At 35.8% G+C, this 24,620-nt stretch overlaps 1 protein-coding gene across 1 annotated transcript in view; it reads left to right on the forward strand.

The window, feature by feature from the left end:
• Positions 1-24,620, forward strand: part of LOC117567838 (E3 ubiquitin-protein ligase goliath) — a 35,849-nt gene continuing 11,229 nt past the window's right edge. Inside the window, exons 1-2 of the mRNA XM_034248086.2 lie at positions 1-872; positions 16,514-16,545. The gene's annotated coding sequence lies outside the window, so the exon portion shown is untranslated. The remainder of the gene's footprint in view (positions 873-16,513; positions 16,546-24,620) is intronic.

Genomic DNA, 24,620 nt, shown 5'->3' on the forward strand with positions numbered 1-24,620 from the left:
CAGTTTGTGTTGTGCGAGCCGTGGAATCAGTTGCTTTTCGTATCTGCAACGAGTTGGATAACAATTCGGTTGGCGCTGCTGCCGCTGCTTTCAACGCTGCGTATCTATATCTGGCCCCGTGTCTGTCTGTGCATTTTGCTGTTGCTGCTTAGCAAGTCAGTTGCTTTAACATTCGCGAAGTCGTTTCTTGAATGATGAATATTGAATAGCTGAAGAAATATTCATTAGTATTCGCACTGATGTTTGGTTGAGTTATCCGCAAGCGAGCAACTAAAGCCAAATTGTCAACAAAGTATCTCACAGATACTCTATCCGTCTTCGTAGTCGTAGTCGTAGTCGCTCCGCAGCGCACTTTCAAACACAAATAAATATTCCAAGCGCGTGTGCACAACAACAACAGTGTCTTCTGAAAAACAACAACAACCAATTTATTGCAAAAAATGCAGCACGAAAATTAAAAAAAAGGAGAAAAAAACAGCTTTGAAAATTGAATACAAAAATAATATGAAATAAATAATACAGAAAAAATACTCAAAGAAAATACGCGACGTTTTTTATCATACCAAAAAATATTTGTTGTTTATTTATGTTTTGTGCTCGGCAACGCGCTTATGTGAGTGTGCACATCTCTGAAGTCTCTCTGTGTGTTTTCGTGTGTTTCGGTGTGTGTGTGTTTTATCTCTGAGAGTGGCACAAAACAGCTGTTGGTGCGACGACAACAACCACAATAATAACAACAACAACAACAACAACATCGAGAACGACCACGAGAAAAACAACTTCTTAAGTTGAGAACGAAAACAATTGTACAACATTGATATTCAAATTTAGTTTGAAATTCAATTTCCTGCACCCGAGTGACAGCTTTTAAGGTGAGTTTAAGAAACTTTATAAGATTATTGTGCATTCATTTTGCCGGTTAAAAATGTGCCAAATATTCCATTTACGTATTATGTGCTTTGCGTACTTTGTATTGTTATAATTCTGATAAGTTTGCCGGTTGAATTTGAGTCTCAGACAAGAGATAAGAGCACAGCGAGTCAGTCAGTGGCATTTGACGGGGTTCACTAACTGCAAAGTGCACTCAGCGAAAAGATTTTGATTCAATTGAAATTAATTTAGGACAAATTAATTTCAAAAATTATTTTTATTTGAAAACTCTCTCCTCTATTACTTATTGAGAATTCGTTTCAATTTACATTAATGTTGTTTAGATGAGAGTAAATCAGAAATTATTCTAACATCGCTGTGCATCTAGCACGCCAACTAACAACCTCTTCATAACAAGTAACAAAGTTAGCTTGTTAGAAAGAGGTATAGGAATAGGAACAGGAACTCGATGAATACACAGCACGCACACTTTTGTCTTTACTTTGCTGCTGCTGCAGAACAATAAAGAACACTTTCATCGTACTGCGGGAAAAATCAATAAAAACGCACGCGACCAGCCGCAAAACGAGGCAAACATCAAGCATAAGGCTACGGCTCCCCTCCACCTTCAGTCACCTCCTCGATTTCATCTCACAAAAAAAAAAAAAGTAAAGAGAATGAAAAATACTACGCTGTGAAAGTGAGTTCTTGTTGTTGCCAACGGCAATTGGGATTTGGCTTTTAATTAAACGAATCGCAGAAGGCAAAGGCAGACAAATTAACGAGACGCAACTTGCAAATCGCAAATATCAAGTGCAGTTAATACAAACCGGCGCCAAACACCCTTCGCATCCCCTTTATACTGCATCTCGTAGGGAAGTCATTGCCATTAACAGAAAGGAAAATCCAGCTAGCAACCAAATTGTGAGCGATAGTTTTGGCCTGAACAAAACAACAAGAAATGTGGAAAACGAGTCCAGAGTCCCGAATTGAGTATCTCTGACGCAGGCGCACAAGATTTTTCTCTCCTCCAAATATCAAGTTTTCCCCCCTCTTCCCCCCTTCGCTGCTGTTCCTGTTCCATTGTTATTGTTGTCCTATTTTTTTTTTCTTTTTCGTTGTAGCAAGCGAATTGTGTCGCTTGTGTGTATCTTTAGGATTGCATTGCGGCCCGGCTGTGCTCCTCATACCTCGCTCTCCCCTCTCAGCCTATATAAATCCTACTAATAGCAATTGCAATAACAGCAATTGAACGGGTTTTGCTTCGTTTTTTGTGCTTTTTTGGATAGACCTAAATGAAAATTGACATGAGAAGTGAGTTTTTCATTGAATCCGTGCAACAAAAAGCATTCAACTTGCAGCCGTTGCATTCAACATTTCGCCAACGCTGCTAATCTGCATATATCTGTATGTATGAATGCTTTTGGGGGGAGGCTGTGGGCGTGACACAGTCACAGTTGAAAACTGAACTTTAGCATTGAACCACTTAAACTGGCGCAAAAGTGAAAGCTGGCAAGCAAGAAAGTACAAATATCCTGGGTATCACATTTAAAAGTTATCTTTAAGAGAAATACTCTACACGTGGCGATAATATATAACAATATCCATAACTATTAATTGTTACGTGTCAGCTATTCATTAGCATTGTAATCTCAATTGCATTTGAACTCAATGCATTAACATCAACACAAATATGCAGAATATAAGGCAGGTTGATTACTGATTAATACGACATAGTTAACATATTACGACATCGCTGTATTAATCGCAGTTTAATTTAATATTATTATCCCTTAAAGATTCTTTCCTTCTTATTGATTATAGTTGCTCGACTATTCTATATTTTATATTCATTTAATTTTTCATTGCATTTGATTGCAATTATTGATATTTAATCGCAGATGAAGTTTATTTCAAATTTTTTCCACCCCACATCCGTAAATTCAATAAAAATCGAATAACAAGTGTAATTTTATATATTGAATGACAAGCACAATTAAAAAATAGTCTCTATGATTTCTGAATATTTGGTTGCGATAACATACAAATTTTAGAACTTTTTACTACTAACTGCGGATCTTAGTTGCTTGGCTAATTATCTGGTATATATAGAATGCAGTATTCAAATGGGTTGCAAGTATCTCACAGTCGAGTGTGCTCGATTTTGTTTACATTCCAATTATAGTCATTAATTTTTATATTTATTTAGAAGAGCATAAATTGAATAATGAAATTTATTTATTAATGTTTACTCTTACAGATTCTTGAATTGTTTATTTTATATTACACATTCATTCTCTTTTTCTGTACGTGGAAATATTTCATTATATATTTTATTTTCCTTCATTTAATTTGGTTTGCATCGCACTCTGCCAGAAATTTGTGCCAACTACTCTAACTCAATTTCATTTTAAATTTACTCTATTCACAATCAAGAATAAAATTGCTTAGATAGAACAAAAATACGAAAGAGCGACGTTCTTATACTAAATAAGTATTTATAAAGTGAATTATTTTTAGATCGCTGTTGGCACACGAGTTTGGTAATTCGGTCATTTCCTCAACTAAATATCTATTTTATTTGATTTTATTTATGTGAAGTGCCTGAATTTCATTATCAGGCTAAACTAAATTAAACAAACTGCAGGCGCGACAAGTTTATTGGGTCATTCGTGGCTGTTCATACATAGTACGAGTATTACAAGTGTCTATTGAGAGCATCCTCTCTCTCTCTCTCTCTTTCTCACTCTCCCTCTCTTGAACTGTGCATCTCTTTTCCTGGTACTGCGGACTAACAAGTGGCTGTTAGAGTCGAGTTCATATCTGAAGTGGTAGCTCCTTCAGTTTTTCATTCAATGGACACAAGTGGGTCACATTGAAATAATATTCTTGGCTAATATCTAGAGCGGATGTGTTTATCATACTCTGTGAGGCATTTGCTCGCGCTCTTGGCGCTTGTCTCTTCTCTCTAGTCTCTTGGCAAACTTCGGCTTACTCATCTATGACCATAAAAGACTGCGACCGAGAACATTCAGAGTGAAAATCAACAAATGGTCGGGTCAGTGGGCCAGAGAGGCTGCTGCACTCGAGAGGGGAAAGCATGAAAATAAGTTGAAGTGAGAAACACCATATGCGTTTCCACTGCTGAAGAAAGAAAAACTCTTGGCTGGCCACAAAGTGGAAAAGTGAAAATGCAATCCATGAACTACCTACTACACAAAAACAAAAAAGGAAAACAAACAACGAAAACAAAAGCTTCCGCATTGTTATTTTCATTGTCTCTATCAGCAATTGCCTCGCGGTCTTTGTGAATTGCGAACAGCATTGAGTATGGAATCCCTTTTGTTTTCACCAGACTTTCAAACAATTAATCTGTAATTTTACACGGCATTGCCACTGTAAGCCCTAGCAAATATGATGACGCTCTGTTTACTATCCGCACTCATCGTATCTTCACATTTTTATTATTTATCGAAGGTGCATTGAACTGCAGCTGGGTGCAATGCAAACAGCTGTTTATTAACTGCGACTCTTTAAACGCTGCACAGTTTTGCAACAAAGCTTTACAAAATTATCCCAAAGACAGTGCGAGTGAAAGAGAAGGCGAGAGAGAAAGAGATAGAAAGAGTGTGCGATAATTGTTCCATCGGGTCCAACTATCAAAATGCAGAAGCCGGTGCAGCAAGTTTTCCACTTTTATTTTCTCATATTTGACAACGCTTAGCAGTTTTTCACAGCCAGCGAGGAAGCAGAGTGGACTAGACAGAGATAGACTGACACATTGCGAGGGGGAAAGAGAGGGCGTGACAGTGAGGTTGTGTGTGTTTGTATCAGGGCGTAACTTCATGCATATTATACATACCTGATGTTTAGTCTGTACAAAATAATTTTCTCGCAGTATTTTCGCATATAACGTGCACGTTAGTCATGTCACAGTGGGGTAAATTGCAGTTGAACTGCGCAGAATATTGAATATTGACAACTATCTTTGAGATCTCGTAGAAATTTACGTTGTATACCAATTGCATTAAACTCTTTCCTATAATAGTATTTCTTAAAATCCTTCAAACTTGAAACTTAACTTTTTACAATTATTGTAATTAGTTCGTTTTTTATTTTATCGTTTCCAAATGTATTCTATTGTATATTGAAAAATAAATTATTTTTCTATGATGTTAATTATGAATACTTATTAATATATATTTAGTATTAATTTGTTTTATAGATTTTAAGACATCTAAGCAGCGATCATAGTATGATCATCTTACTTCCAAAATAACTAGTTATATTTTGTTCGATTTCTTCCACAGTAATTACGCCCTTAAAACTTAATTAGTCTGTAGCGTTGGTGTTCTGTCTAAATCCTTACATTATCTCCGTTGCGCATGCAATGTGTGTCCAAGTTGCAAAGCTCGAGAAGCTGCAAAGTTAAGAGTTCAAGAGCTGTCTCTATATTCCTTTCTCTCTCTCTCTCTCTGTCTCTCTGTGGCTCTCCCAACTCTGTCAATGTCTATGTCTGTCAGGCAAATCTGCTTTAAATTTTTAATCGCTTGAAATGTTTGTGTTATCGCAAGAGCCCTGTTCCAGGCGGGAAACTTACTGACTCTGACTCTCTCTCTCCCTTACTCTCTATACGTTACGTTACGTATACGTAATTTCATATGCAAGACTGTGCGTGTGAGGGAAGTATGAGTGTAAATCCATTGTGCAGTAAGCTTTGCTTTGCATTTTCGTGCCTCAGGCTTTCCACATTACATCTGACACATGCACACAAATTAAGCACTCGCTGAAAACGGAATATTTACTCTCCTTATACTATATAGTATTAATTGCCATCGGCACGATTTGCCGTATGCGTGTGGCCAGAGGTTGAGATTGGTTGAGTTGTTGAGCATAAATGCATTTTCATGTTAAGCATGAAATATTATGCATCTGCAAATTGCATTTTATATGCTAAAGTTGAGCCTAATTATTGGGTTAGGTCATGACATGACCAAGTTTTACACACTTGAATAATTAATTTAGATTGTGTCCATAAACAGTTAAGTAATAACTATAAATGTAAGAGTTGCTTTCTCGCTTTTCTATTACTCTTCAAGGTCTTCCAATATGTCGCCTTAAGTAATTCGTGTATGGCAGGCATAAAAGTAAAAATCTATTACAAATATAAAGTTGCTGGCTCATGAATATGCCAAAAGCATTCCACAGCAACAAATAAAGTCCAATGACTTCGACTCAATCATAAATCAAATAGGTAACATTATTTTATTGGTCTAAAGAGCATTTTGCCATGAAGGGCAACGCATCGCTTTGGTCAGGGTCAAAAGTGGCAGAAGAAACCAGTTTTCGTTTACCAGTTTCTAGAACCAAGTTCCGAGTTCACAGCAAGGGCAACAATTAAAATCAAATTAGCGATTAGCACACACACACACACACAGATTGATGTTTAAATAGCTTATAATAAAGATGTTTAGACAGTTGAAGAAACCCATTGTGATAAGCTTATCAGTTTCACTCACATCGAAGCATCGAAATACAAAGTTTAAGTTCAATGATTGTGCAACAAGTTTCTAAAGAAATACTATTAATTAGTGAGCAGCGGAACTTGGCGACAGCTCCACTGTGCACAGCGGCAGGGTCCGGGCTGTAATGATTTAATGTAATAAACAATTAATATTCGTTAACATTTTTATTAGAATGAACCAGACGCAGCTTGATTGTTGTTTTGCTTCAACTCAGCTCATTGTGTTTTTCTCATGTCGGAGACGCCCCAATGTAAACAAGAGGCAAGAGAGGAGAGGTGCCACACGCTTCCCACTTAATATGCATTCGTACTCGTATTCGACTCGACTCGACTCGACTCGACTCGGGGTACACGGGTATGCGCCATACCAAATCGTATTATTCAATACTTAATAAACCAGAACGTGACGATGACGTCGTCGTGGCTCGCCGGCCTTTTCAGGTTTTCGCCTGGCACTGCCATGAGGAAGTCTCACTCTCCGGATTCACATACTTCCCGCTCAGCGCAGCAGCTCGACTGGTCAGCTGGTTAGCTGAATTTCAGCTAGTTCAATAAATATCCGGAGGGGGAACCCTCGACGACATCTCACTAGACCCGACCACGATCATGTGCTTGCTTTACGCCTTTCACCGAGGCGAAGTGTCGACGTCTTGACGTCAGTCTCAGAGAGACAGACTGCAAACTAAACCAATCCAAACTGGTCAATGTCAATTGATATGTGTCGGCCATCCATTAACATATAATGGTAATTGTCGCTGGCTGTATGAAACGGAAGGAAATATTGTTTATTAAACGGAAAATTTGCAATTCTTTTAAATGAAACTCAATCTGATTACATTTTCTCTTATTAAGAGTTGTAATCTGTTGAATTATTTATACGCATAAGTATCAACTATGAATTGTAATTTTAATTCTTTTAAATGGAACACAATCTGATTACATTTTCCTTTTATCTGCATTCATTTGTCCGTAGAATTATCAACTATGAATTCTTAAGATCATTGGGAGACTGCAAAGTTCATTGCAACTTGATTTCAATTAAAATTGCATTACACTATTAATTTGCATTTGGATTTTTGGACTACATAAAACTAACCTAGAGTGACTTTTGCTTGCTTGACTTTACAAGTTGTGAGTCAGCACGCTAGACACTTGGTAATAGTGTAATTTTCAATAGAAGGCGTTTTATTTAAGTGAAAGTAAGGGGCACAAAGTCTTTCCGAACAAAACTAAAATTTATTTACTTAACTCTATAAAATTATTTTTATTTGCCCCTATATTTAGGAACCCTCATAATATAAAAGCCACAACACTGAAAATTTCATAATCACCAAAACATTTTTGTAAAATAATATAGCACAACAAATGTTATATCCAATAGTACGTATGAATATATCATAATGTATAGCTTATGGTATTAATTGTATCTGAATATTGTAGTAGCTAGTAGTATGTGTAAGCATAAGGCTAATACTTCTATTTACTATAAATTTATTCTTATTACTTTAGAATAACACTATATTTAGAGAAAAGATTGATTTTAGAAACTTATTCTACAAACTCAAAAATGCTTTTGGTGTACAAAATGTTTTTTTTTGTTTGCAATTCGTACGCGACAGTTTCGCCAGAGAATTACCCATTTATAAATAAGACGTATCGATAGTTTCAGAAATCATTCGATAGTTTGCTTGAGTTGGTAGAACTGTTCAAATAGAACAGGTTGCCAGCTCGTTGACGTAACAAACGAACGAAGAGGAAGAAACAAAAATTCACTAAAATATTGAGTATTTAAAAAACTTGCATACTTTTATACTTCAGTTCTAACACATTGTTTGCTTAATTTTAGTAAGTGCTAATAATCTTTACTTCTTTTCTGTTATTATAGTAATTTTCATAGTCAATTTAAAGGATTAATTTTTAGGAATTAACCACGTTAAATTTACCGTTCATAAAACTTGAACCTTTGTAAAAGTTCAAGTTGGCAATAAAAGTTCCGCTAGAAATGATTTAATGATCTGAGGTAATAACTTTTTGAAGCACTGTGTTTTATAGACTCCCCCATAAAGATCTATAAGATTAATACCTTTCGTCTGGCAAGCACGTCTTGGGGCAGATTTCGCTATTGCCAGCCACGTACTCAGCTATCGGGCACCTGGAAATCCAATTGCAAATCGCACACAAGTTTTCACCTCTATTTACTTTTCTCCTCACATAGAGTTAGTTCTCTCTCCATGAACTTCATTCATTTATCTGCTTCAACTGCTTACTGCTGAATGCCATGAGACTGGGCAGTTACAGAATGTAGGTAGACGCGATATAATGCTGATGATAATGATGATGATGATGGCTCATTACCAGGCAGGTGGGCGTCTACATAGATCTATAGAAATGCTTGCTTATTAGCAGTTAACGGTGAAACAAATCATTTGCTACAATAGTAACAATTACAGCTACAGCTACAGCAACAATAACAATAACAATAACATTAAAAGTTACAGTCGCATTACAATAGCAATTAAATTTAGCGCTCGACTAAAGCGGGGAATTGGGTTAAATGCAAATTTCTCAATTTATTTTTAGGTAGCAAAACAAATCGAATGCGAATAAACATAAGATATGTCAGATACTCGTATTGTGAGTGATTCACTTTCGCAGGGAGACACCCACTAACTGATGTCTCAACACTCACTCAACCATATGGATGAGTGTGTGTGTGTGTGTGTGTTTGTGTGTGCAGAGCGTGAAGTGTAAATTATGTTAATTTGAAAGCATTTTATGGCATAATTACGCAGCGGCGACGACTCATTAAATAACAGTTAAGTCAACAGCGCCGCGCTTCAAATGAAAGTAAAAATTATTTCGAGTGGAGAAAAGAATCGAACGGCATCAATTCGAATCGATCACCGACCGACTGACTGAGTGAGTGGGGACAAGAGAAAGTAAAGCATCAATTGGCAAATCAATGAAATTTCCAACACGGCGACACAGTCAAAGCATTTTAATTTTAAAATCACCCACGCCAATGTAACATGCAAATCAATTTCATTTGATTTATTGTATAAGCATCCAATCTCCCTCTATCTCCCCCAGTTACTATTTGATGTCGAAATGAATGAATGTGCAGTGTGCACTGATATTAAATTGAATGTTTATTGATGTAGAAGTGTGCTCTGCCAACCATTGTCTAAGCTGGCTCAGAGTCCACTCTATAGTTCACACGTAGTCCCTAAAAATGATTGTCAACAACACATTTTGCACGTGTTACAATTGTGCTAATTTTATGTGACTTTTTTGTAATTTCCTTGTATACCTTAAACATCTTAAACTTGGCTTTAATACCTATAATTATTGTATAAATATATTTGTGTCTTTAAATTGCAACTTACAACTTCAATATATTTGCACTTAAATTCTTGAACGTCAGTAAACGTAAACTGTATTGTAATACATTTTTCTAAATTGTGAAAGTTAAATCAGTACAATTCAAAGATACTTTTCAAAAACATTTCACGAACTTTTTAAACACCTGTTTTCTTTAGAAATAATCTATGCATATGTGACTTGCATGAACATTTCAATGGAAAGAATTGGAAAGTTTCAGAATACAGTGTAGATAGAGCTGCGAAATGGAATATAACACCAGCTTAAGAAATTCCCTCTAACATAACCTATCAATTTAACTTTTTTTACATTACTAGATAATAAAACTGTATATTGAAAATAATGTATTATGAATATTTGTTAGAAGAAACATTTATTGAATATTACCAAAAAAAGATAAACATAAAATTAAAACTACTTTCAATTCACAATTGTTGAAAAAGGGTATCTTTTGAGTACATGCTTCAAGATAGAACAGTTTGTTTACTTAATTTGAACGTTTCATTCAAGTTTTTATTAAGACACGTAAACTTGAAGCTAAGCAAATTATGTTAGTGTGAAATTTTACATTCATGTAAATACATTTTGCACTTGGGAATAATGCTTATTGAACACAGTGAGAATGCATTAATAGGAAACCTCTGACTAGTCTATTTTGTATTCTTTATATCAATTAATTTTTTAGTTAGATTACTCGTAACACCCCTTGAAGATTGAATAGTTTACTCAAGTTCAATTCTAGTCTTTAAAAATGAAAGCAAAATAATGTGTAAAGTTCGCAGTTCATAAACCTTTCAATTAACTATTTGCCAAGCGACTATTAAAGGCTCAATTGAACATTGTGAATAAGACCAGATATCAGACATTACTCGGTATTCACAATCAGTTGCCAACTGTGCTCTACAATATCAGTCATATGGCATTCCCAAGTACCCAATGGCACGACAAATCGCATAGCAAATCGATTTTTATGTTGCTTTGTGCTGCCTCCCTTACTACAAGCAACTAAAAACTAGTAGGAGGAGGGGTAAATTGAGAGTAGGGGGTGGCATGTGGGAAAAGAGACCATAAAAACTAACAAAACAGAACTGAAATCAAACCGAACACTTTCCGCACCCTGGAATAACAACAAGAACAAGAACAAAGCAAATAAAAGGAACGAAATAAAAAACACACAACGAGACACTCACACACACACACACACGCACACAAGCACACATACATACTGAGCAGCTGGAAAAGTCATTTAACAATGAACTTTAGACGAGAACAACAAAATGAAAATGTGAAACCGTTAAAAGTTCAAACGCCTTCAGCGTCGAGTTAACAACCCAGCCACAACGTCTATAACGCGATTCTCCTCACAATAAGCATCCCCTCCTTCCCTCCCCTGTGTACGTTAATGCGTATATAAGCGATATGGGAGCCAGATATATTCGCGACAAACAAACAGAGAGAAATTAGCAACGCATGTCGAGCAATTCGTCAACACGGCAAATTACAGAAATGTATCTACAAGTGCGTGTGCTCATGACCATGACGATAGGGCAAGAACGACACTGAGCACTGAACACTGAACTCTGCAGACTCAGCACGTTATGTATTTAATTTTTGGCAGCTTTGTCTATTGACGAACTCCCCCTCCTCTCTTTTCTCGCAGAGAGAAGGAAGCACGCGTTCAGTGACTTGGCTCAAACCAGTTGGCATTGCCTTCGCACAGCCACTGTGAAGTTTTCTCTGGTTTCAATCAGTAAATATCATGTGCACACATTCGAGTACTGAATATCTGATGAAGCGCTCGCTATCACTTGCCACTTGAGCTTTTAATTAATTTAAGCGCCAATTCACAATGCTCTTTCCCCAACCACGTTCTCATGCTATCTGTCTCGATATATCAACTTTCATATATACTAATTACTGTAGACACCGAAACTTTCTGACACTTTAAAATTTCATTTTTCTAAGTAATCATCAAATTAATCAAATTTGTAAGGCTTCTTTTTCGCGGTTAGGGTATTCAACTTGTGTGGTGGAAAAAATCTTATACTCGTGATGTTGTTGTTGCTGTTAGTCTGGGATTTTTTGACCGATTTAATTGCTTGTTGTTTGCTTTCGAGAGACAGTTGAATCTACTTTGATATGCACTTGCTTGGATTTTTTAGACTGCAGCAAATATAAACAAAAAAGTCAACATAACTTAACATTTATTAGAATTGATATATGTATATGGATGGATTTGAATGTTCTTGCAGATGTTCAACGAACTTTTCAGATGGCTAAGCAACCTCTTTGATAACAATCATATTGACACTCTGATCACACACACTGCGCATTGATAACAGCAATGTAAATATTGTCTAGGTAGAAGGTTTTTCATTGGAAATTGCGAAAACAGAGACTAGAGCACTGACAGACAGTTCAGAAATGAACTCAATCAATGCTGTGAGCCCAGTTGTTTTATTTTAAGTAATTTATTAAGCAAAACCAAATAGAAATATATACAAATATTTAATATTTAAACAGCTGTCTGTCTGGAACTCTTTAAACTTTAGATTTAAGTTAGCATAAGAAAACAAAATACATGCAGAGTAAATAATTATATAACATATTTGGAAAACACTGAAATGAAATTCTTACATCCTTTAAATTAAAAAATGAGAAGAATAAAGAAATAAAAGTAAATGATAAAAAAAAACAAGTTTGAAGGCTACTTCTCAAAATATACCAAAATAAAATACCAGATAAGAAAAACTAAACAAACTGCAAGATGTATTTGGTATATCAATATACTATTACATTAAAAATATACCATAGAGTACAAAATGTTCCAGATTGAGTGGAGGGTATAAAAACTTTTTAAAGTGTTCTTAGAACATCAAAGTTTATTATTTTTGCCCCAACAAATTCCATATGGCAACAGGTAATATGCATAAAAGAATCTATTTAAAAAGTGTAAACGATAATTCCTTAGAAAATTGTGCAGCCAATGCTATTTTTAGACCTGGCGCCTTTCGCAATGAGTCACAACAATGAACAGGAAAATTCGAATGAAAAAAAAAAAAAAATGAAAAGAAACGCCTTCAGTGTGCGTCAGATATCCTAAAGTTGCCACGAATCAACCACCAACGGACTCGCCTTTGGGTTGGTTTCATTCGCTGCAGGAGACGCATTTGCATGCACAGTAAAAACTACAACAACAACAACTACAAGAGTGACAACTACGACTACGAGAATAACTAGCAGACTGTGAGTCATTGTCGCTGTTGTCAGCTCCCGATGGTAATCAGACGAACTCCGCGACGCAGTGTTAATTAAAGCGACAAAAGCAAGAACGAAAACGCGACTGAGGAAGGAGAACTGGGGGATAGACAATATGGAGGGGGCAATGGGTAGGGGCTTAGAGCAGGGACCTCCCCAAAACGAAACGAAACGAAACGAAACGAAAGCACTCGAGACTCCTCCGCTCCTCTTTCCCAAGAATTGTTTTGTTGTTTTCTTTAATTTTGTTCATTGTTTTTCCAAACCAGCTGCGTGTTGAAGTGGAAAATGATCAGCGTACGTAGGCGCGTTTCTATATAGTGCAAAAGGGAAAGGGCAAGGGCGGGGAAAGGAGATAGGAGAGACAAGATGCTGCAGACGACTGACTGCTTTTAATGCCGCCAAGGGTCGCCGTCTCACCGAGCTTAAGAAAATATTTATTTTATTTGCTCTTTGCCCGTCAGCGTTATAATTAAGTGTGCGCCAAGGAGGTTAATTAGTATTGATTGTGTGAACAAATTTATTGTGGACACTCCCACAACTACATCACATCGCCATCGCCAACCCCATCCCCATCTCCAACACCAAACACGATTCTAAAACAGAAAAGCTTTAAGTGGCTGGCAAATGAGTGCATCCTCCCCGTCAGATGTTTCCCACGAGTGCAGCACTTCAGCCGCGATATCCAAAGCAATTCCGGTAATTTCTAAGTAAAAACACTCAACTTGCTTTGTATTGGAGCTTATGTTTTATATCGGAAATGGAATAGAATTTGAAAATTATTAAAAGCTAGCTAATGGAAGGTGTCATCAGAAATGGATAGAAGTTTCAAAAAGTAAATGCATCTACTATAAATACAGACATTGATTGATGCATTCCATACTATTCCTTGTCAGCAAGGCATTGCTTCGATCTATTTCTATACAGTTTCTCCCATATGGATTTCCCATATACCATCTTTAATTCATTAGACATTCAACTATCGTATTTCCATTGCCCTAGATGTAATATTTGAAATTATCTCCCCGTATTCAATCAAAACAATTTACGCAATAATGAAATGCACGCGAATAACAATTGCTCTATACTCGATGTTCTCTCTCGCTGAGAATATCATGGTTTGCTTGTAACGAGAAACCCGAGCAACTAATCACGATAAATATATGTTGTTTCTATTGCATCATTTGGAAATATGAGTACGAACATGTTTATGGATACTAGTTTATTTAACTTCCACTAATCTGATTTTATGACAGGTATTTGTGGCTGCTTCATTATCGATTATTGACTGCAATATGTGATGCAAAAGTGAAAGTCCAATGACTAGATAATGATACTACCCCAAATAAGTCTCGTCTGTGTGGGTCATAGAGATAACTTGACAGCTGGTTGAGTAAATATTTGATTAGCATTTAATGAGAATTATGAAAATAAACAAAACTATTTTAATTATGCGATTCTAACACAAATATAACTAAAACAAAAGCGAATTTAATATTTATTTATGGCACAACTTTATCACATGATCCGCTTCGCCGTAAATAAGGCATTGACAAACAAATTTATAGATACAAGATACAAAAGTGAGAGACAAGGAAGCATTTTTAGCAGACTCTTTCAACCAGTTCGCTCTGAGTGCAGCAAGCAGATATCTAAGATAAATGTTGTGTAGCACAGATCGAGCAGCCTTGCAAATAACAAACACATTCGAGTATCAGAGTATAAAGAATTGCTAACTGAACAAAAGCGAATGTTGATTTGCATAGACGATTAGCGCACAGATTGACAGTTTGACGGGGGCACTATAGGGAAATGTGTGAAATGCTTTTGTAAAAATATTGTAGAATTAATTATGCTGCTAATAATTACAAAATCATGGAAGCAACAACGCAGAAGTAATTTGTGCGTTGCGAAATATGCATAGAATTCGAATTCAATACCAAATGAATATCGATAAATTAAATAAAGTGTACACAGCGTCTCACTAATTGGATTCCGAATGCGATTTACGGGAATGTAAAATGATGTTGAGGAAGGTGAGGTGGGAGAGAGGGAGGTAGGTATAAATGACGTTAGGGAGGTTTCTGTCGATGATTAAATACCTCGTCATTCTATGAAAATCAATATTGTTTAACAATCTCAGCACGCAATTGAACAACAATAGCAGCAGTTTGTTGCCATGGCTATCTCACAGTAGATGGAGAAGGGATACATGGCATTGGGAAGGGGTTGATTGTGGGAGGGGGATGGGACTTTGGCTGGTGGTTATGGACATACACAAAGAGAACTGCCCACTAATTACCAAGTGCTAAACATTTTGACGCGCATTTCTCGCCTTGCTTCCACTCGCTTCTAATGTCTGTATTAATGTCTTTGTACTTAAATTAGCAAATGCCTTATATTCCTCTCCCTGTTTTCTTTGTTGTTGTTGCTGTTCGTTTGTTAATTGTGGCACGTTTTCGCAGCACATGACCACAAATCAAGCAGGGAACGTGTGAGGGGAGTGGAGTGTAAAAAAGCTATGCTATTAATCAGTCAAGTGTTAATTGATATGGTTAAATCGCATATAAATAGTCGAGAAACCTATTCACATCTGTTTTCACATGAATATTCGCAGCAAAGTTTATTTTGTTTTGCAAATATTACCTCAAGATCAGAAGCGCAAAGGTCTTTATTAGCCTCAAATTTAATGGCCTCTTAATTATTATGATTTTATGAAATCTATTCAATGCTAACTTAATTAGATTGCTTAAGAAATAATCTTGATTTGATTTGCCTAAAGGCAATCCGGAAGTAAGTGTGTTAAGAGGCTCTCAAATTCAACTGTATTTTCTAAATTATTACAGTGAAATCGCTCGTTATTCTTGGAATAATATGAGCTGGCAAAAACAAAACAATTAAGAAAGCTAGAGTCAAGTATTCTCAAATGAGAAATGACAGCTTCCCGATTTCAATAAAAGAAACACAGTAACACAACGATAAAGCGGTCTTATTTTTTAAATATTATATATCTAATAAATATACAAAAAAAAAAATAGACGAAAAACTGAAAAATACCATAAGGTAGCTAACGGATATAATAGTGAGATTAATTTTATCATTTACTTTCTAAACAACGACCTAAGTAAAAGGCCCTAAGCAATCATGTTTAATATAATTATTTGCAAAGCCAACTCAAATGTAACAGAATAATGTATAATTTAGTAATTTCTACCTACATTTCAAATTTTAAAATACAACAAACAGCTACAATAATAATGCAAATGAATTGCTTGGTCAATTTACTAGCTAAATAGGCACACAAGTCAAGGTTGAATGGGCATAACACTACGTATACGTAATAATTAAATTACATACATATACATTTAGATTGCTTTCGTAAATAAACAATTAGCACAGTGTATTTGATATTACTTTTGCATATGACATATTTAAATTGGTTTTTGATTATTAACTTATTTGTAATTTATTCATTTGCAGATTGACGCAGCTGGAGGCAATCGAAAATTGTGGTAAGTGTCAGAGCTGACTTTTATGGCTTTTGTTTGGAAAGTTTTTGGCATGGAAACGTGTTAGGTCATATATCATACTAATAATGTCAGCGGTTCTGACCTGTGGCTAATTAAAAATGCTATATCAATTGCTAGCCAGATGCAAAATTAAGGTCGCAGCTAATAATAAATGACGCTGTTTTAGCCATGATTAAATTAAGGCAAAACCGTTATGTAGCTGTCACATAAAATCAGTCGAAAAGTAATATTTTCTATTCTTTTTTTATATTAATAAGAAACTGAATTGCCGTCGATGTCTATTAAGAAGTAAATATAACTTTAAGAGTTCCATTGCGACAAAGTTTTCCGTGTTACTTTTACACACTTCTGTAAAAGTTTTAAGTATTTTTATACTCAGTCAGTCAATCTATCAAACTGTCAATCAGAACGTACAAAAGTACATTCTTTTAGTCAGTGCTTCCGGCCAAAAGTAACATGCTCTTTAGCAGTCAATATACTAGCATATGTTTGGTTTTAAATGGAGCTTCCTGCTAAGTAAAAGAGTGGGTGCCTCAAAAAGTGTAGGGAATAGGTTCTAAGGGCGGGTGGAGACGACAAAAGCGCGTGGCAATCCACGTGTGCTGTATTTTGTGTCACATTTGGGTTGTCGAGTGCTTGGGTGGGGCTTCGATATTCATGAAGATACCAGGAAATCCCCTCAGCAAATAAATAATAAATGAAAAGTAAATACGAAATGTACATGACAATAGCTACAAACGATTGTCGTGCCTGAAGTTCAAACGTAATTGCTATAAAAAAGTATCAATAAAAAAACATTAATCAAATTATTCGTTCATTTGTATTAAATAGTTCAGTCAACTGTCATACTGTCAGATACTATAATGGAGATTAGTAAACTCAAAGGTAATCTGTCTACTTGATGACTGTTATTGAATGCATTGTTCAACGATTTAAAACTACAATTATGGCACAATTTCAATCATAACTCGGTACTAAGTTTAGATTACACAACTTCAAATGCAGCACATTGGATTTCGACACAGCAAAACACACAACAATAGAAAAAATCAGATGCATCATACAAAGAGTCTCGAGACTGAATCGAAAAGATAACGTAAAGAGTGAAAAAGAGGCATCATTGTTTGGCCCACATCAACGACGACAACTGAATCTGTGATTCGAACTGAGACCAAGAGACTGGGAGTTGAAGGCAGTGCTTGTGGGTCGGCAACCTTAACCCAATCTAAAATTGAAAACGAAAATGAAAATGAAAATAAAAATAAAGCTGAAGTGGAATCTATGCTCTTATGCTTCGGTTCATAAGCAAATTGAGGTCAGTTTTTATTACATGCTTTTTGCAATGAGTAAATGAAAAGTTGCGCTGAAAACTGCCAAAGCATTACATATTATTTTGTACATGAAGCAAAGGAAATACATGTTAAGTTTCTTAATATGTACGTTATTTCTGAAATTGTAAAAAATCAAATCGAATAACTTGTGATATAAACTTTTTAAGGCATTGTCATTTACGTTTCTAAGATGGATTTTTACTTTTTCAGTTTTTTGTTACTTAAAACACAGATTTCTGGCATTTACTTATGCACACATTTTCCTGAACTAAAACTTAGTCAAATGTCAACAGTCTTTTGACTTTGACAAAGCGCACAGACTTGACAACAACTACAATAGGTAAACGTACAAGTCATCAGTAGTTCAGGAAAAATGCTTGCCATTGTTGCTATTTGAAAATCAATAGCTGACAACGCGCTCCTCCTAGCCACATTACTAAGGGCGTGCCAAAAGGGAGGAAGCCTTATGGCATGTGCTGTACTCCCAAATGCCAAGACACACTCACACACACACACACATTGTCAGAGAGCCATTTGCAGTTAGTAGTTTAAGTCTGAGTGCTCGTGTGAGCTTCGGTTCGTTAAGCACAGTGGAATTGACATAGCCAAAGTGCTGTAATTTCGATGAAACTGCGAGCATTTTATAACCGACAAAAGAGTTTGAATAAAATTTGTAAATGATTTTCTACATACTTTGCATAAAGGATTTTACAATTCATAACTTAAAAAATTAAAGTTTTTCACCAGAAAGAACAAAAATCTTAGATCATACTAAATCTAGATCCAAATTACAATAATTCTAGTTCGGCCATTCGTGTAATTCAATCGAAAAGTTCTCAAAAACAAATTTTTTGATTCTTGCTTTCAGAATGTTATTTCTACTCTCTGTGCAGATTAAGAAATATCTAAAGAAGTTAATCTTTAAATGTGAGTTTATTAATCTCAAAATGGAAAATTAAAATCGAAATTTTCTTATACGAATTGTTTAATTCTTATTTCAGCATTTTATGTTTTAGATTAAAAACTTCTCAAACTTAAGTTTCTGTTTCTGTGTTTCTGTGTTTATAAATCTTAGACGCTTGCGGCATCAAAGCATATTTTAAATTGGGTCAAGGAGAGAGTAAGCCAGAGAAAACAACTTGATATGCAATGATTTAATTTTTAAGCTGCTCAGTCGTTTTCTCACACTTGCCTGCCAACTGTCCTGTTAACGATATTTTAAAAGTTTTTCACCTGTAGCTGCAATCTTATGAACAGCTTTCCAAACGTTCTGCCTTCAGGCTTTAGAATATTTCGCAGCTACGCAACTGTCAATGTTCCTTTTACCCCCGTCACCGATCTGTTTTCGCGGCATTGCTGCTAAATTTAAAAGACAGATGTCAAATGTCAGGGCGAAGCATTTGCTGTGCACTTTTTCAGTGTCTGCACATGACGTCTTTTTATAAGCCAGAAGCCAAATCGAAACTAAAACAACTACAAAAGCACTAAAAGCTAAACGGACAGCGATTCTCCTCTCCCTCACCCGGCCCCGCCACATTCTCCCCCATCCACTAGACGTAAACAATTACAAGAAGCAAATAGCGGAAATCACGTTTTTAACAATGCCGACGCTCGAGTGGCCAATAAAGGTGACTGCGACTGTGGAATAGGCCTGAGCACAGTTTGGGGGATGTGGTGTGGTTGGGTTGGGGCTTGGTTGGTATCCAACAAACGCAGCGCAACGAAGCGAACCAAGCTGGTGGCGATCCAAGCAACTTTGTCGCTTCCGACTGGCAAACGGGTTGTGCTTGTGGGTGGATGGCGCACAAACATAAGGTGTTTGAAGATTTATGACGTCGTTTCAGCGCTAGCTTACACATGTTGTACCATTTACGCAGTCCGGACCCCAACCCAAGCTATAGAAACATTCCCAACCCCATCCTCAACCCCAGCCCCAGAATTGCCCCTGTTCTGTAACTGCAAAGCAAGAGAATAGGAAAAGCAGCACCGCTCTACTGCTCGACTACAGCATACCCTAGGTAAATACTAAACAATATTTTGATCGTAAATAAGAGTTATTGGAAATAGAATTTAGTTTTTGAAATATTTCTCCGGTATCTCTTTTAATAACTTACGCTACTTTAATGCTTGACTTTAGTATACCCTGTGTAACATATACACATGTGAATAACAATGTTAAGTACTAATAAACAAATAAGTGCAATACAATGAATACAATTATTATTAATTGATATAGGGTATAAATCAAATTAAGTAAGAATAAATCGTAAAATGTTTACCTTTATAAAAAAAAGATAATATATCATAGTATGCTACATTTTAATCCCAAATCGAAGAATTTGGAAAAGTCTTACTTAACCGGTATTTATTTGTGCAGAAGTGAGAACGAAATTCGAAAACTTGAAAATTTGTAGATCTCTAATACAATAGGTTCTTGAAACAACATTTTCAAGCTTAGCACATTGCTTCGGTTTCTGTATTAGTCTCTACTCTCAGAGACAAACAATTTGCTACAAATTCTATTTAATTGTCAAGCACATAAAAGTTCAATGCAAAAGCAAAAAATATAATTTCTTATTTACTTCGAGATAAAGAATGTAGAAATCGGTATGTTTTTAGAATGTTGTTTTTTTATTTAAGCAATTATATTCCTTCACTTTAATTAAGATTGACTTCAATTCATAAATTATTCAATCTGACAGAATTCATTCCTGGGTCTGTCTTAACAACACTTCATATCAGATCCCAGGGTAGCTGCAACATAAGTGAAATGTGTGTTGCAGTTGCTGTGTTATTATTATTGTGTTTGTTGTTGCCGATGCTAAACGTGACTATTGAGAACGTGATTTTTCCTGAGTTGGTTGTCGCCATGTGGCCAGCGTGTTAATATTTTCTTTTATATTTTTATGGATTTGTCTGCTACTGGGAGCAAGAAATTTATTATAATAATCAATTGTAGTTTTTATTGTTTTACATTTTGATTTCTCAAGAAGTTTTCCCCCACAGTTTGTCCACTAACTGTTTACTTTGTATGGCAATGCGACGCTTTTATTAGCTGAAGACCAGGCAAGACAACAAAGAAATCTTCAACTAGGGCTTCATCATCAATGCGAGGTCAAACACGTTCTATAAATATTTGTGTACCGCATTACGGCAGACAGTTTTCACAGTTTCTCCTCTTGGTTGCAGACCAATTTTGGTCGTCGCAATTCAAGTGCATTTCTGACATTGAGTAGGTGTGGCAGATATAACTAATTTATTAGCTAAAATGTCCACGCAAGTGATTTTTGTGCGGCAGACAACAAAGATGCCTAACTAAACGGCTAAGATGAGTTTTTATATGGTCTTCGGACAATGATTCAATTCTGAGTCACTGCTTTATTTTCATCTTGCATTATGGACAGACTTTTACGAGCTACAATAAATTTATGGCAAATAGTTTGGAAGTTAAGTAGTATGATTTGAATGAGAAATATCGAGTAAAGCATTTCAATATGAGCGTGAAATATTTATATTTAATAAGAATTCAAAAATAAACAATTATCAAAACTTTTTCTATATTAGATGTGAACAGTATTGAAAGATAATCAATTTTCTTGGATTTTACTTTATTCTTTTCTGATGTAAACTTCAATTGTAATTTATATGCACTTTATATGCCTATTGCAGTTAGTGTGTCCTTGAAAAGCATCCTAAGCTAAAAATTTGATATCCTTGGCGTAAAGTGTGCTGCATGGCAACAACTGCAATTGAAATTTCCCATTCGATAAAAACATTTTGTGTGCCATTTACGGCAGCTACTTAAACAATGCCAATGATGACATAGAAATGGTCTCCATGAGAGACGAGAGAAAAAGGAAACTGAGAGGACGTGATGAATGGCTGCGATGAGAATTTGCAGTAAAGTGACATTAAAATGCATTTGCCAAATAAAAAGCAGCAGTCGTCCAATTGGCAAAGAGCCAAGCAATTGCTTGCTGGTATCCCTATTTTGCTGAACAGCCCTCAGTCCCCCAGTTGGCAATTGGACAATTGGAGCTGAGGCGAAAGTAAAAGTACATGCATAGAGAGAGGGAACGCTTTTAATGGCCATCACGCAATTTGAATCTTTTGCAGCAGTTGTCAGTAATTAGAAACTCAATTTACGCCCCCATTCGAAAGTGCAATTGTAAGAAGAGTTCCACTTCCATTAATAGATTAGGCCAGCTGCTTTATTTTGATTCGACTTTGAGACTCGCGCATCTCTTGGCAAATTCAAATGACTAATCGAGTTCTCTTCCCATATACTGGCTTTGAACTTTTCAAGTTGCTCCATAAGTCATAGATTGTCTATAATTTGTAAAATGATTTATGAACGACTCCTAATCAAACTGGAGCACTCAAGCGAGTGTTTTGGGTATTGTATTGGGTGGTCGACTGTGGTTTGCGTTTCCGCACTTGCGGAAAACTTAAGAGGAAGTTTCAACAACTTCATTTAAACTTTTCATTTGGCCTTTTGCTCAAGCGAAGCGTTTTTCAATTTCTGTCAAAATAAAAACAAACAAAAACCAAAGAGCTTCATTCCAACCATATTTCCTGTATGCATTATTTAAAAGAACTTTACTGCTTGCTGCAGTTTATTTTCTGTTTTCACATCCCATGTAGGTCACGGAAATTGTTATGTAGAGACACAATCAGTAGTGGGTCGTAGTCGGGGCCGGGGTAGAGTCAAAAAAGGGGCGGAAGGAAGTCAACAAAGTCTGAGAGATTGTCTGAAATATTAAAATGAATTTCCAAACACATACGTATGTAGATTCTATCATAAAAGTGAGAAAAATTAATGAGCAAGCGATTCTTAAATATTTTAAAGAATAAAAAGTTGTTGAAAAATTAATCGCGCATAGCTGCTTAAGAGACAGATATTTATTAATTGACAAATTTGAAGAGCTCGCTTGCTAATTGGCAGCATTTTTTTCTTGATTGCTGAGGGGTGAATTGTTAACCAGATCAAAGACAATTAATTCTGCAATTAAGGAATTAAAGTCGTTAAAATATTTGCTTTAAAAGCAAATTCCAAAAGCACTTCGCAGCAAACTGAAGTTCAAGTCGAATGCAATCTCAAAATATGTCAAAGGAAAAGAAATGCGAGAAATGAGAAATGAGACGAAACGAGAAGAGACAGAAGAAAAATGTTTGGCTTGATATTTTTAGTAACATGTGTGTTTGTGGTGTTGTATGTGTGTGAGTTTCATAGGTCACATCGGGTATATGTGGGTGTGAGTGTGAGTGTAAGTGTAAGTGTGAGTGAGTGAGCATGTGGTGGCGTATGTTTTAAATTGGTTTCGCTTGCACAGATGTTGCAATATGCAAACAAGCGGAATATCAGTCACCGAACAAGGTGCCAGGCACTTGGTGCAGTTAAAACACAGATAAAGCATAAGGCGAGTGGTGAGAAACTTAAAGATAGTGAAAGAAAGACGGAGAGTGAATCATAAAACAGTCTTTTAGTGGAGTTTATACTCTTACAATTTCCCTGCTGGCTATCATAAGAAAAATAAAGAAGCAGCTGACAAAACATTTCTCAACATATGCACTCTAAACAAAACAGAATAAACGAAAACAAAAGTCATTGAAAACGATATAAAATTAATTCAGACGAGTATTCATTAATAATAAGCCACTGTGAAAGCAGAGCTGATAATTTTACATTTATTGCATTTGTTGTATCAACAAAGAAGTGATTGTAATATATACGCGACATATTCCCTTATGCATTTGACTCATCGTACAAAACTTTTTAAGCTTTTTAAGTATATCTGCAGACAATAATATACATGTGTTTTAAATAATTTAATCCACTCGCATTTGTCGTTGCGGTGCAATAAGTGCCTATATTTGACCTTCAGGAACAATGAAGAATGTCTTTTTTTACGCAGCATGAATAAAATTATTAATATTTATAATTAATGTTGACAATGCTATTTATGAAAATGCTATTTAGGAAAATCTTAATCTTAATCTTTTTAAGCTTAAATTTCTAAAACGGTAGAAAACAAATAATTATTTTCTACTATCTTTAGTGGTGTAGTAGTGTTTAAGATCAACATTTTTTAATATATGCGAATATGTTAAAGCTTATCGTTTATATACTTCTTCCAAGAGTTTATCAATCTGAAATTCTCAAGATTTTCATTATTTTTGTTAGAACATACTTTTCTTTATCTGTGTAGTATAGGGTAAAAAAACGTATTGCTAATCTTCAATATGAACATTATAGTATCAATGCCTAAAGTAAAGTATCAACTTTGCAAGTAAGTTCATTTCGTTAATTTGTGCTACGTTCGAAGGCTTTCTGCAGCTCGCTGCATTTGACAGCAGGCAACAGCCTGATATGTGCTAATATAGAGACCGAGTTGCAAGTGGTGCGTGAAGGAAGGGACAAGGAATCGGATGTGGCAACAGCAGCCAGTGGGCGGTCAGAGACTAACTCTGGTGCTCTGATCCTGACAGTGGCAGTCATTGGGAACAACTGGCAGCACAGCTTGGCGACATTTACAAGTGCCCACACACACAAATACAGAGAAAAATACATATATATACATATAGTATGTAGATGTATATGTGGTGCATTTCGTGCTGTGTATAACAGAGCAAAAGTTTCGCCCTCTCGGTCTCTGTGCACTTGGCAACACTTTGAGAACGAGCGTCGTTTAGCAAATTGAAATGCGTGTGTTGCAATAACATGGA

Source organism: Drosophila albomicans, chromosome 3 (genome assembly GCF_009650485.2).
Source record: "Drosophila albomicans strain 15112-1751.03 chromosome 3, ASM965048v2, whole genome shotgun sequence".
In the NCBI taxonomy this organism is placed as follows: domain Eukaryota; kingdom Metazoa; phylum Arthropoda; class Insecta; order Diptera; family Drosophilidae; genus Drosophila; species Drosophila albomicans.